The 12,841-nt window shown below is 42.0% G+C and overlaps 1 protein-coding gene across 9 annotated transcripts in view; it reads left to right on the top strand.

Moving 5' to 3' along the window:
* The window catches only part of mtd (TLD domain-containing protein mustard), a 573,843-nt gene that overhangs the window by 201,908 nt on the left and 359,094 nt on the right, over positions 1-12,841 (top strand). The gene's annotated exons all lie outside the window — the stretch shown is intronic.

Genomic DNA, 12,841 nt, shown 5'->3' with positions numbered 1-12,841 from the left:
TTATCCTCGTGACCCATATATTTATGCCGATGCATCCGTCGCGAATATGGGTTCCATGCGAAGATTCGACCGGGTTTTATGGGCGCGTTGAATCGAGCGGGAAGGGTTTTTTTTTATTTTTTTTTACTTTTTTTTTACTTCGCGTGTCGCACTGGGAGAGTTCAAAATCGTCTCTCAAGGTTCCGAGAAGCTTTTAAAGTTGGGATCACAATGGCGGCCGCTCGCGAGTGACGAATGTAGCTGTCATTTTATTCGATGCGGAGTATGATACGATCGGTGGCGCGGCGTGCTTTTCGATATATCGATTGATCTGTCATTGAAACCCATGGGGAAGGATCGATTGACACGGCGTTCGAGACGAACACATTAATAATCGATTCTTTACTTTAGCATCAAATGGAGAAATATCGATAATCGATCGCCTCGTCACCGGATACAATCCGACGTCGCGTCGCGTCGCGGGGCGGCAAAGTGCGCAGTTCCGATGAAATGTACATAGGTCCACCATTTTCAAAGGCCGAGGTTTTATTCTCGCAAATCGTCGAACATTTAGTCGTTTTCCAAACGAAGGAATGTAACTTCATTCCAAGATCGCAAAATTCACTGAAAAATAAACCACTATGTTTAGGATTATAGCTAGTCCGTCATTTTCTCCAATGCTGCCGTGCTAATAAAAAACGCCGCACAGTGGATCGATTCAATTAGAGATGTCGGTCATGACTTTTTTTACTAAAACTGCAAATTTTGATGTTTATTTCGTCACTTTTAAAATTTCGAGGGGTTCGTTTCAAAAGAAAATTGCTCGAGAAAACTAATGAAACCACTTTTAAAACTTCAAAGCTTCGCACAAATGGAGTTATAAGCGTTTAAAGTTTCCAAAGTTTGTCCGACCTCTTCTATTGACTCGATCGAATGTGCGCCGTATGAACGTTCAGAGTTTCCAAATTTCCTTCGATATAATGTGAATTTTTGAGGAAAGCTTTGGATATGTTTTCTTGGAATTTTCAGGAACTTTAGGTGAAATTGCGAACAAAATTTTCTGAAAAACTAGAGGAAAAACTTTACATATTTTCCCGAAAATCCGTGATTTATTTAAGTAAATTTGACAACGTCTGACGGCTCATACGGGGTTTTACCTCAGCACGGTAGAATTATTGGAGATGCGTGGTTTCGGAGTTTGGGCATGGTGATAGATCTCGGGCACCCGGGCCAGAAAAGGCGGGGGTGGGCCCAAGGCTAATTACCTCGGGAGGCATCTGTATTCCGGGCGGGCCCGAATCGAGGAAGTATGCGCCCGCGCTCGGGGCCGCGAATGGCGACGCCGAGTGGGCCCGCCGGATGGCCCCAAGACGTGCCAATCATCCCAATCGCCCGATCGAGCAGACTCATCGCCGATCGCTCAGACTCATCGGGTCTCTTCGTGACGATTCGGCCGTCACCCGCGCGATTCGCTCGAGTGTCGCAACTGTCGACTCTGCCGTGATAGCGGAGAGAGCAGTAAGCGCAAAGCTGAAGTTTTTAGAAAACGGGCTCAGAGGCTTCTGACCGGGAAATTGTATTGAATGAAGCCTCCGTTCTTTCTCAAATTATCACTAATCATCAAAAAGACTCCTAGAAATCGTTCGGATGGTTAAAAAATCGACTGATTTTATTAGATAGCGAAGAGAGCAGTAAGCGCAAAAAGGAAGTCTTGAGAAAACGGGCTCAGAGACTTCTGACCGCAAACTTTTATTGAAAGAAGCCTCCGTTCTTTCTCAAATTAACACTAATCGTCCGGAGGACTCCTAGAAATTGTTTGGATGATCAAAAATCGACTGATTTTATTCTAGTTACGTGAAAAGGGTATTTTTTATTTTCATGCTAGGTTATTGTCAGGAAAGACAGCCGTATGTGATATCTTCTGCATGCTTTCGTGGTTGCGTTTTAGACACAACAAGCACATTCTCAGGTCAGAAATTGGCAGACGCGGGCGGCACTCTACTTGAAAGCACTGTTTTCATCGGCTCTCTGGAGGAATATTGTCACTCACTGATGTCTTGCCTGAAACTACCTCATTTTTTGCGCACTTACGGCTTTCTCGTATGTCTCTTTTTCATGAAAATAAGATGAATTTTGCTGTTTCACCGATTTCAGTGATTTCATCTGAAATAGATCAGACGAATTTTGAAGGAAACTTGATTTCGAAAGTTCGTCACTTACTGCTCTTTTCGCTATCACGGCAGTAGTGTCGCCCCAGACAAACTACCCCGATACGCTCAAGCACAGTGACAGTTGAATTTTCCAGTTTTCAATGGGTCAGTTGCGCTCGTCACAGAATCGTGTGTTGACGCTTATCGTCAATACTTGCACCCATCGATCAAAATAAGGACACCATCGTCGATTTGGTTTCTGCAAGACAGGAACAAGTGCGCATGCCAAAATACCAATCCCACATACCATGCAATTCGGGGCTAAAAATAGACCCACGAGTCGGGGCCCCCGTACGATGTGTGAATACGAAATCAAAATCAACGATGTTTGCGATTGGAGTTGCAACACCTCGCGAGCCGCGCAATATAATATGGCGAGGGGCATTTTTCACGTTCAATAAACGATATATTGAGATTTGAGCCTGGCACTGGATGGACGTGCTGTCCACTCAAGTGACCGATGAATCGTGCTTCGCAAACTCATCGATATCCGATCAGTGGCGTGGCGCGCTTTGCGATCATTGGCGGATCCAGAAAATTGGCAACATTGTATTTTCTCCATCTAAACCTGTGGAAATGTATCGATTCTTGGAGGGGCCAGATGCTCCGACAAGAATCGATTATTTAGCATAGGTTAAAATGGAGGCAATCCGGTGCTGCCAAATCGCTGAATCCGCCTCTGCTTGCGATATATCACTTAATCTGCCATTTAAACCCGTGGAAAAGGATCGATGAACAAGATGTTTGCAACGAACGCCTTTATAATCGATCCTTTACCGTAGCTTTAATTAATGGGGAAATGTCGATAATCGATCATTCACGTCTCGCCTATGCTCGACCAGGGACCGAGCTGACCACTTAGGGCTAAATGAAAGGCTCAAACCCTAGAATATACCATTGACTGCATGGTGGATTTTTTGGCCTACCTCGAACATGGAAGGCTAAACAGCAATGTAGTACAAGTGCCCTGATATGATATGTCAAATTTCTTCCTCGAACCACGGTGGATGACGTCAAAAGCCCGACTTTTTAAACAGCGATATCCCTGTTAATAGGACGTATTTATTTCAAAAGGAACTGCGAGGAGGTGGAAAGATGGGGTGTGCCTGTGCTCGTGGTGAGCCGGAGAAGAAACAATGTAAAAGTGGATATAGTTCCTTTTGAGAAAATGGAAAAGCGGGATTTTACATTAAATAAAAAGGAATTGAGCGTTAGCTCATAAGCCGTAGACATGTGACAAGAGCGCTTTAAAATCTCCATTCATTCTTATGGCCCTCAACTAGCGAGGACTCCCCATCTTTTCACGTGCACATAGTTTCATTTAGCATAAATACGTCCGATATTGATTGTAGAAAGTTGCTGTTCGGAAAGATCTTATTAATTTCAGCTAATCCTCGAGAATCAAGCATCAAAACGCAGTTCTGTGACCAGCGCAACCGACCCACTTAATTATTTTCAAGGATTTGTCAGTGTACCACAAGCTGTGTTCGAAACTCACAGGCGCCAACGCGCCAAATGTGCCTAAAAAATCGGCCATGGCCCCTAAAAAATGAAGGCTCTGCGCCAACGTGGCCCCTAAAAATTGCCCCCTAAAAATCTGGATTTTCATAGGAAGTCACATAAAGAAAGAAAAACAAATCTATTTGAATTAAAAAAAACTCGGAATTTTCAGCACTACAAGTGAAAGCTTTTCCTATTCTTCATACAATTTTATCCTTTGTGCTTTTGTCTTCTCCAAGTTACAGCTACTTACTAGTTCTATTAAGAAAACATCTTGCATCTAACTTTTCACTAAATGCGCCGTAATGTATATATGGGCAAAAAGTCAATTTGGCCCCTAAAAAATCTTCAATGGCGCCTAAAAATCGGGCTTGATGCTCCAAATCGCTCCTAAAACTCAAAGGTGAGTTTCGAACACTGGTACCACGAGCCGCGAACAAGAAAACTGCGTGCCAGACGGGGGAGATCACGCTCATCTCCGTTGGAAGTGCATCGGGGGTCCCCTAACCTTGGCGCGCGGCTGAGAAAAAAAAAGCGCACCCGCGAACGGAATAAATCCGCCCAAGAATTTTTTCGCTGACGTCATGAATAAATCTGGCGCGCGCCTCGCAAAGGTACAGAATGCGGCCCGGGCCCGGGATCATTTGAATTTATAATGCTGCGCGCTCCGGAGTCCCCGTGACGGGGGGGGGGGGGGGGGTGCCGGGCTGGGACTCGTCTAGTTTGATTCTATCTTTTGCAAAAACAAAGCGTTTTATTTAATACCCTTTGTTCAACATTATGCTTTGTTTATCTACCACGCTTCCATCCGTTGCTTCTCCTTATCACGGCGGTTGTGTAGGCTGAGTCTAATGCATCCTTATCCTCTAACTCTGTCAACGAGTTGGATTCCGGCCCCCTGAATGGCTCTTCAGCGGATTCTCCCCAGTAAAAGTGAGTCAGCCTGACGTCAGACTATGTTTCATAAACTACCCTGACTCGGACTGGTTTAGGCTGAAATCAGCCTGAATCAGTGGCGTGGCGTGCTTTGCGATATATCGATTGATTCGCCATTCAAACCTATGAAAATAGATCGATTGTCAGGGCGTTCGCTGCGAACACCTTAGCAATCGATTCTTTACCATAACTTCAAATGGCGATAAATCGATAATCGATCCTTCCGTCCACGCCACTTGCCTGAATCAGTTTAGCTCAGGGTAGTTCATGAAACATGGACTGACGTCAGACTGACTCAATTTTGCTAGAGAGCTGAGAAGCAACTTTTCATTTTGATCGACAACACTCAACAGACGCATCATTGACCCATTTTGATGGGCTCATTTTGAACGTGGACGAAAAAGGCGAATTTTTTTGACTTTTTCGGTCAAATCAAGATAAAAATTCAGCTCATCAGCAACCGACGCCGTAGCCAAATCCGAAATTGCTCGACCTTCCATCGGAGGTAGATCGAAAAGTGGAATTTTTTCACCAGTATCCTCAAAAAGCAACCATTATTTCTAAAATGGTGGCATTCTGTGTGGCAGAAACAACAAATGAGCAACAAAAATCGAGGTGATGGCGATGAAGTAAAGTGTAAATATGAGGGCGCATACTTTTGTATTATTTGTATTATAATTTGTACGATATTTTATAAAGTTGTGCTGCATTGGCCAATTGGCTTTCTTGAACCGAACCCGGGAATTGGCTCGTTTTCCTCAGGATTGGGTCGAATATTAGATACGCGATATCGCCCGAGGTGCCTGAGGGCTCATATCGCTGAAAGAAGATTGGTAGAATTTACCATTCCTTCACGCTGTATTCACACAGCGTGAAGGGGTGGTAAATTCTACCAATCTTCAAGTCGATTCTGGCAGAGAAATGGTTACCCGTACCAGTATATAGTAACGTTTCCCTTTCTTCTGGCAGAATTAACTCTGAATTGACGCTGTGTGAAATACAGCGTAAAGGAATGGTAAATTCTAGCACGGCGTTTTTCCTTAGCACGGCAGCGTGGCGATGGCGTGGAGATCCACGTGGCGGTGATGCTCGGATGCTGTGCCGTCACCATTCACCATTGAGTATTCACCATTCACCTGGGAAGGATGAGTGTGCCCGTTGACTGATGCAAGCGTGCGCCCGGAGCCTCGTGGGCCGCTGCCTCTGCTCAAGTGTGCCACAATGTGGATCGGCGTGGATTCACGGTTTCAGAGGTGAATGACTCCTTCCACACGCTCCGACTCCATCCAGCCAGGATTATCCCATAGTCTTTGAAAAGATATCCGCGCCTTTGCCAAATCGCCCGGAAAAATCTTGTAAAATAAGATAATTTTACGACCTTTAAAATTGAATCAGTGACAACGAAAACACACCAACTCGAAAAAATGAAAATAATCAAGACACACGCAAAACTGCACAGTAGTTGAGGAAGTTATAGCACAGGAAAAAAATTTTTGGTGCCGAAAGACAAGTACTTAGGGACACTTTAACCCTTAGGTTCAAGTTGAAACAGATGCCTTGACTTTAATGACCTTTATGAAAATTAACTCTCTTTGATGAAAACTGAGCATTTTTGAGTTACCGAGTTGCTTTGTTTTCGTTCTCACTGATTCAATTAAGGACACCGGGCTCCATACAGACCTACAGGATCTGGACAAATGGAGAATTTGCACGTAAAAATGTTTTTGCTTCATCTGAGAGTGCTCAATAGGCTGAGTTCGCAGTATTTTTCATAATTTTTTTCTGAAGTGGGAAAACAGAGAAAAATATATTTAGAAGAGAGAAAATGCGCCGCCTTGTGACGTCATCTGGCGGCATTTTCCATTTAAACACATGCATTTTGGTAAATTAGGGTATTCTGTCATATTTCCCCGAATAATTGTTCAATTAAGAAACCAAGGATATCCTAGTGCTCAGTTTTCTTAGCAGTTTCATTTTAATTTACAAAATTTCAGACACCTGCAAATTCTCCATTGCGATGGCTCTAGATGGAAGAGGCGTTTCGCCAAAATTTGACGATTATCACATGGATTTGTCGTCAATCTTACCTGCGGGCTGATTATTGACATGAATAGACACAGCTATAGACGAGGAGGGCAAAGCGAATTTGGACTGATTATATCGGTAAAAGCTTGTGGTTGTAATAGACGGAGTAGATGAGTAATGACCAATCTACCTCGTAGCGCCATCCACCGTGGTAGCACAAAGTATGCTTCCTTCCACATTGTTTTCATCATTTATTGACTCACAATTCACACCATCTTTTCGACTTATAAAATGGAGGAAACCAAGGTAGAAAATACCACGGTATACACTACACTGAAAAAAAAAACACATTGGATCTAGAGTCCAGACTCTTAAAACATCGACAAGAGAAGATACTCTTGATTCAATCGGATTTTTGCTTAAATCAAGAACCAAGCCTCTTAATTTGAGCGGATTTCCTTTTGATTTAAGCAAAAATCTGATTGAATCATGAGTATTTTTTCTTGTCAATTTTTTCAAGAGTCTGGACTCTAGATCCAATGTGTTTTTTTCCCCCAGTGTACCTACGTAGTTGGTCTCAGAAGCTCGGGACTCATGCATAGGCTTCCGATCATTTCAACTCTCAGTATGAATTGATTTTCATTCATTGAACAATGAATTTCGATTTCATTCATTATTAGTATCCATGGATTAGTTTATTGATTTACCTTTTATTCGATCGCCACCTACTAATGAATGGTCACCGCGCGTCTTTCACGGTGGGCATACATCGCTTCGACGCAAAAATGGAGTCCTAAATGATTCGCGACGGTCATTGTCAGTGTGTAAGTCATTAAGACGCAACAACATTCAAGATCAGGATCAAGGAGAATAGGTGAGAGGATAATTAACGATGACAATGAAGATTGATAACATCTAACTCACCGGCTCTTGGTTGGTAGAATCTACCTCGAAACACTCCGAATCCACGATTTTGTTTCAAACTAATTCCGAGGCCCATTGAAGAAGTTGCCTGGCAGTATGATTGTTTACTTCCAATTTTCTTTTCTTGCACTCCGACCATTGTTGTGTTGCTTGGTGATCCTATTCTCCCGCAATTTCAGCTCATTGCCACAACCATGCATCATCCCGCGCTGAAGAGCCATGATAACGGTATTGCCATGTTGGCGCGGGCCAGGGAATTCTTTCAAGGCTCTAATTCGTCGCCCTCCTGACTTAAGGATGTAACTACGCTGAGCGGTGAACCCTGTCGTCCATATAAATTAATGCTTTTCCGGGCTCAACTCTAAGTGCAGTTACGCCCTTATGTCAGCCAAGCGACGAATTGCTCGTTGTTTTGTCCATGTAAAAACTTCGCTATCAACTCCTCTCATCAGCACTTTTCAGAAAAGTCAAGTTTTAATGCTTGAAATTTTAGCTGTAAATTGTTTCAGAAAATTTAAAAAAAAAATAGAAAACCTCAATTTACAACAGTAAAATGGGTCATAAAGAAGAAGTTATCAGGAGTAGTGGACCAAGACTGGAAATTTAACCATTATTGACCAATCAGTGCTTGGATCGGACCATGAATGTTTTTTGTGTGAATGAGGTGAACACGTCCAAAATTACTGAGCTTACCGGGATTTTTACCTGATGTTCCAATAGACGATCGACAACACTTGAGCGCCTGATATTGAAATAGGTACAAGAAAAACAGTGATAACAGTACTAATCGGTCCGTTTATCATCATTGATCAAACGACAGTGTGGAAAATTAATTGAATGCTTTAAAATTTTGGAGCTGGGAGACTCAGAACCGGTCAATTTAAACTTCTTTTTTACCTCTTATTTTAATTTTTGACGCTTAGCTCAAGTCTTTTTTTAAATTCAATTCTGGTTAAATCCATCGAAGTCCAGATATCCCCAAGAATGAAAGTTTTCTGTGCCTAATGTGTCAACAGTGCCGCTAATGTGTAGGCACTAGTGTTCCATACTTACTCCAAGTCGTTTAATTATCTTTTATGCATCCACCTCCACCCCGCACTTCCGCGTCCCCTCAACATGCCCCCATCGGCAGCATTGCCGTTTGGACGCACATTCGAGATAACTCGGGCGATCACCAGGGAATATCCGAATTATTTTAAAACGGCAACCGTATCAATTTCACTGTCGGTCTATTGTGTTTCCGCGTTCCTTTAACGTCGCACCCTTTATTGTCGAGAGCGGGTGGATGCAGCTTACTGTAAATTAGGTCTCCGTAAACTGTAACGAAGGGTACGTTGCGAATTTTACCCGAGTCACGAAGGCGCGTGAAATGGGAAACATTGTAACCACGTGAATTTGAGGTAAATAACATTTGCTTCAAACAGAGAGGGACTGAATTGAATAGTAAAAAACCGAATCAAATTTTGAAAAAACCGTCGGAAGTAGTGTTGAGCTAAACCAGCTACTTATTTTCACCTGTCAAAAATTTAAAAATCTGGGAAAAAAATAATTAATGTGAAGGTAGGAGGTCCTTTAACTCTGAAAGTTGAATCTAGGGGTGCAGAAAGTTCCTTTGCCTACGCAGTTTCTAGAAATTTGAGGTTCAGCCTACTCACCATGACATCACCTGTTCGCAGTAAACCACCAAAGAATGGCGCGTTCGCAGTAATTATCACCAAAGAATAGCGCGTTCGCGGTAAATATCATAAAAAAATAGGGATTTCTCCACAATTTTCTAAAAGTATGTGCGTTCGTGTCAATTTTTACAAAATATCAACGTCTTTATCAAAATTTTTTTGAGCTTTCACTCTTCAGAATATAACTTCGATTTTTTTTATTCATGTAACTAAACGTTCGGTTCGTGTAACCGAACTTTCTAAATTAATTGTTTTAACCTCATAGGTTCAGTTATACGAACCGAACGTTTGGCTACACGATCGGAATGTTGAATTTGACGGGCCAAATTGCTGGGGTCATATAGAACACTTTGTTCTCTTTCATCGTTTGGATATCCCGTTTTCCGTTTTACCTACTTGAAATTCGAAATAGTAGTATCACGCGTTTGGCTCCATTCAATTTTTTTTACTCGACGTTAAAATCTCTCGAGTCAGCAGGAACGAGAACAAGCTCTACTTCATTATTGTCGATGTGCGAGAAAGTATTGTTGCTTCTTTATGACTGGATCTGTGATAAGGGACTTTAATTTACGGAAGAAAATGACCGAAAAGTTGAACTAAGCGTATTTGACGATTGCGGGTAGCGCCTGCAAAACTGCAGGAATACTTCAAGCATCGTATTTTTTCCCAAACTGTGACTTAGCGTGTCTTTATGAAACGTGGTCCGTTTTTTCTGGGAACAGTAGACTGTAAGTCGATTCTTTCAGGTTATTTTTAAGCTCGGTGCATGTCGAGTTTTGTATCCCATTATTCAATTCCGGAATACGGCCGGAGGCATTTTACGTTGCAGCGCTGCGAGAAGATTTTATCCGACATCATCGATCAATTCCTCGCCTCCCCGGCATAACGACGTAATCACACTCCGCGATGAACCCTGTAGCCCATTTCACTCAAAACTTTCCCGGGCTCGAGCCCAAGTGCACGTACGCCCTTTTGTGAGCCAAGCGACGAATTCGTGTAACGCTGTGGCGATCGCCAAAATCTTGCACCGATCCGGTCGCATCCGATGGGCAGCTGAGGTCAACATCAAGGAAGCCCCGAGCATCTCCTCGCCGATCAGGCTGGAAATTCGGTCACCGCGCCAAGCGAAAACCACACATCTTCATGAGAATTCCATAACAGTTGCGTGGTTTTGACTCGTAACCGAGCTTTTCGACGAAAACGTGAATCCAACGCCAGGCTGTCATTCACTCTCAACGTGGCCCTGTCACAGCCACAGAGCGTTTCCTCCGAAATTTTAATTATGATTCCGTCGACGCTTTTCGGGAGCTGTCAGATGAGGGAAGCAACGAGCGACGAGATGAGGTTTTCCAATTGGTTTTTGTCGATTGGTATCGTTTGAAATGTCCAGGTCTAGTGAAGGGTGTCGTCCCAATTAGGACATTCCGAATGACATTAATCGACGAATAAATACAAATAAACACGAACATGGCCTCACTGGAAAAAAAACACATTGGATCTAGAGCCCAGGCTCTTAAAAACATCGACAAGAAAAAATACTCTCGATTCAATCGGATTTTTGCTTAAATCAAGAACCAAGCCTCTTAATTTGAGCGGATTTCCTTTTGATATAAGCAAAAATCGGATTGAATCAAGAGTATTTTTTCTTGTCAATGTTTTCAAGAGTCTGGACTCTAGAGCCAATGTGGTTTTTTCCAGTGCTTGATGCATGTTCTGTGAAAAAATCACTCCCAAATTCCAATTTTTAAGCCAATTTTTCCTGTTTCTCCTGAAATTTTCAGGGGTGCATCGTAATAAACACGCAAAGTCGATCACATAAAATTGCGATTAAATAGTTAGCAATGTTATTCAAGTGGGAAAAACACAGCATGGCCCAGAAGAAGAAGAAGAGCATAATTCTAAATTTGTATGTTGTGTTCATGTTTGAAATTGCTCAAGTATAACATATTTCTTTACAAATGGCTGAGAAGACTTTCTGGTTTGGGATATGCTGATAGAAGGCACGTTACCGACAAATGAAGTTTCATCCGACGATACGGTACCGCCAAATAACCACTTCGTAAACTTAATTACATGTTAAATGTAAGGTTTAAATGAGTGTACAACTCTAGCATCGTTGCAATTATCTCGGCTCCTCTCTGCAAAATGCAGTCGGCGTTCTTCATGACCGATCCATACCTACTCGTAATATTCTCCTTTGAAATAATGCTTCGCTCTACTTTGTTCCTCATTCAATTAGTACAAAAAAAGACCTTAGATTATCCAAGTTCTCGGAAAGCACGAGGGCTTTTGACCTATTTCTATAGTGTCTGTGAAAAGCGTTCGCACCGGATTAATTGTAGAGGCCAGAGTGATTCGAGGAAAAATCAAGATCGTTTCACCCCGACTTGGGGCAATCCTTTCACTCGAACGTGATTCGATAACGCGAACGGCAAAAACTCACCCGCGCGGATCTGTAAAGCCTTATCTCTAATAAAAAGGAATCTGAAATTATTGAGACCCTTTCTGATTGACCTCGCAGGAAGATTAGACCCGGCATCAGAACTGATATCCCAGGTACTTTCATGCGCGGGTTTGGGGGTCATTAAAATCTATAGTTATAAATTTCGGGTGGTGGTATCGTCACCTACCGGCAAAAGTATCACAAGTGCTGTGCGATGTTTAAAAATTTCCGGCGCCATTTAATTTTTTATAGAATAATTGTTGGTTGAATTTGTTTCAAAATTTCACTGAATTTTATCGATAGAACATAGAAAATTCAGTGAAATTTTAGGACAGGTTCGTTGAACAATTTCTCTGTAAAAAAATACAATTGCGGCGGAAATTTTTAAACGTTGCATGGCGCTTGTGATACTATGTCCGTAAGGTGACGATATTTTCTCTTGGACTTTTTTCTCTCTTCCTTTTAAATAAATAATGAAAGCGAGCCGTGTAGCACTATTCATTTTCATGGTTATTCTATTTTATTTTTACTTTTTCATAAATTTTTCATTCTCTTTTTCTTGTTTGTTTTTACATGACAATTTTTGTATTAATACACTATTGTAAATGGATTATTTTTAAGAGGTTTTTTTTTTATTATTTGACTAATTGTGTACCATTTTTTCTGTTTCAGGTGAGTTTTGTAGATAGTAGTTCAAATTTGTTCGATTCCCAGTCTGACTGCATGACTATGTGTGTGAGTTAGTCCTCTTCGTCCAAAGTATCGGTGAGAAACTCTTTCAATTTTTCAGTTTCAAATAACATCGGGAGCAGTGGCGTGGCGTGAAATGCGATAAATCGATTGTTATGCCATTTGAACCAATGGTAAAGAATCGATTATTAAGGTGTTCGCTGCGAACACCCTGTTTATCGATACTTTTCCATAGGTTTAAATGGCCGATCAATCGATATATCGCAAAGCACGCCACGCCACTGATCGGGAGGTCTTTGGATCGTTTTTGATACATCAAACAGGTGAGATTCTCATGATATGAATTGGTTAAACATGTAAACATAGCCTGAAAAGTCAATTGAAAAATCTCAGGGAACGGGTTTCTTGTATTAGCTTTTTGATTCTTATGGGTCTAAAATGGCAATCAAGAATGAAAT

The sequence above is a fragment of the Bemisia tabaci genome, chromosome 7 (assembly GCF_918797505.1).
Source record: "Bemisia tabaci chromosome 7, PGI_BMITA_v3".
NCBI classification, from domain to species: domain Eukaryota; kingdom Metazoa; phylum Arthropoda; class Insecta; order Hemiptera; family Aleyrodidae; genus Bemisia; species Bemisia tabaci.
This window is presented reverse-complemented; position numbering and strand designations above follow the sequence as displayed.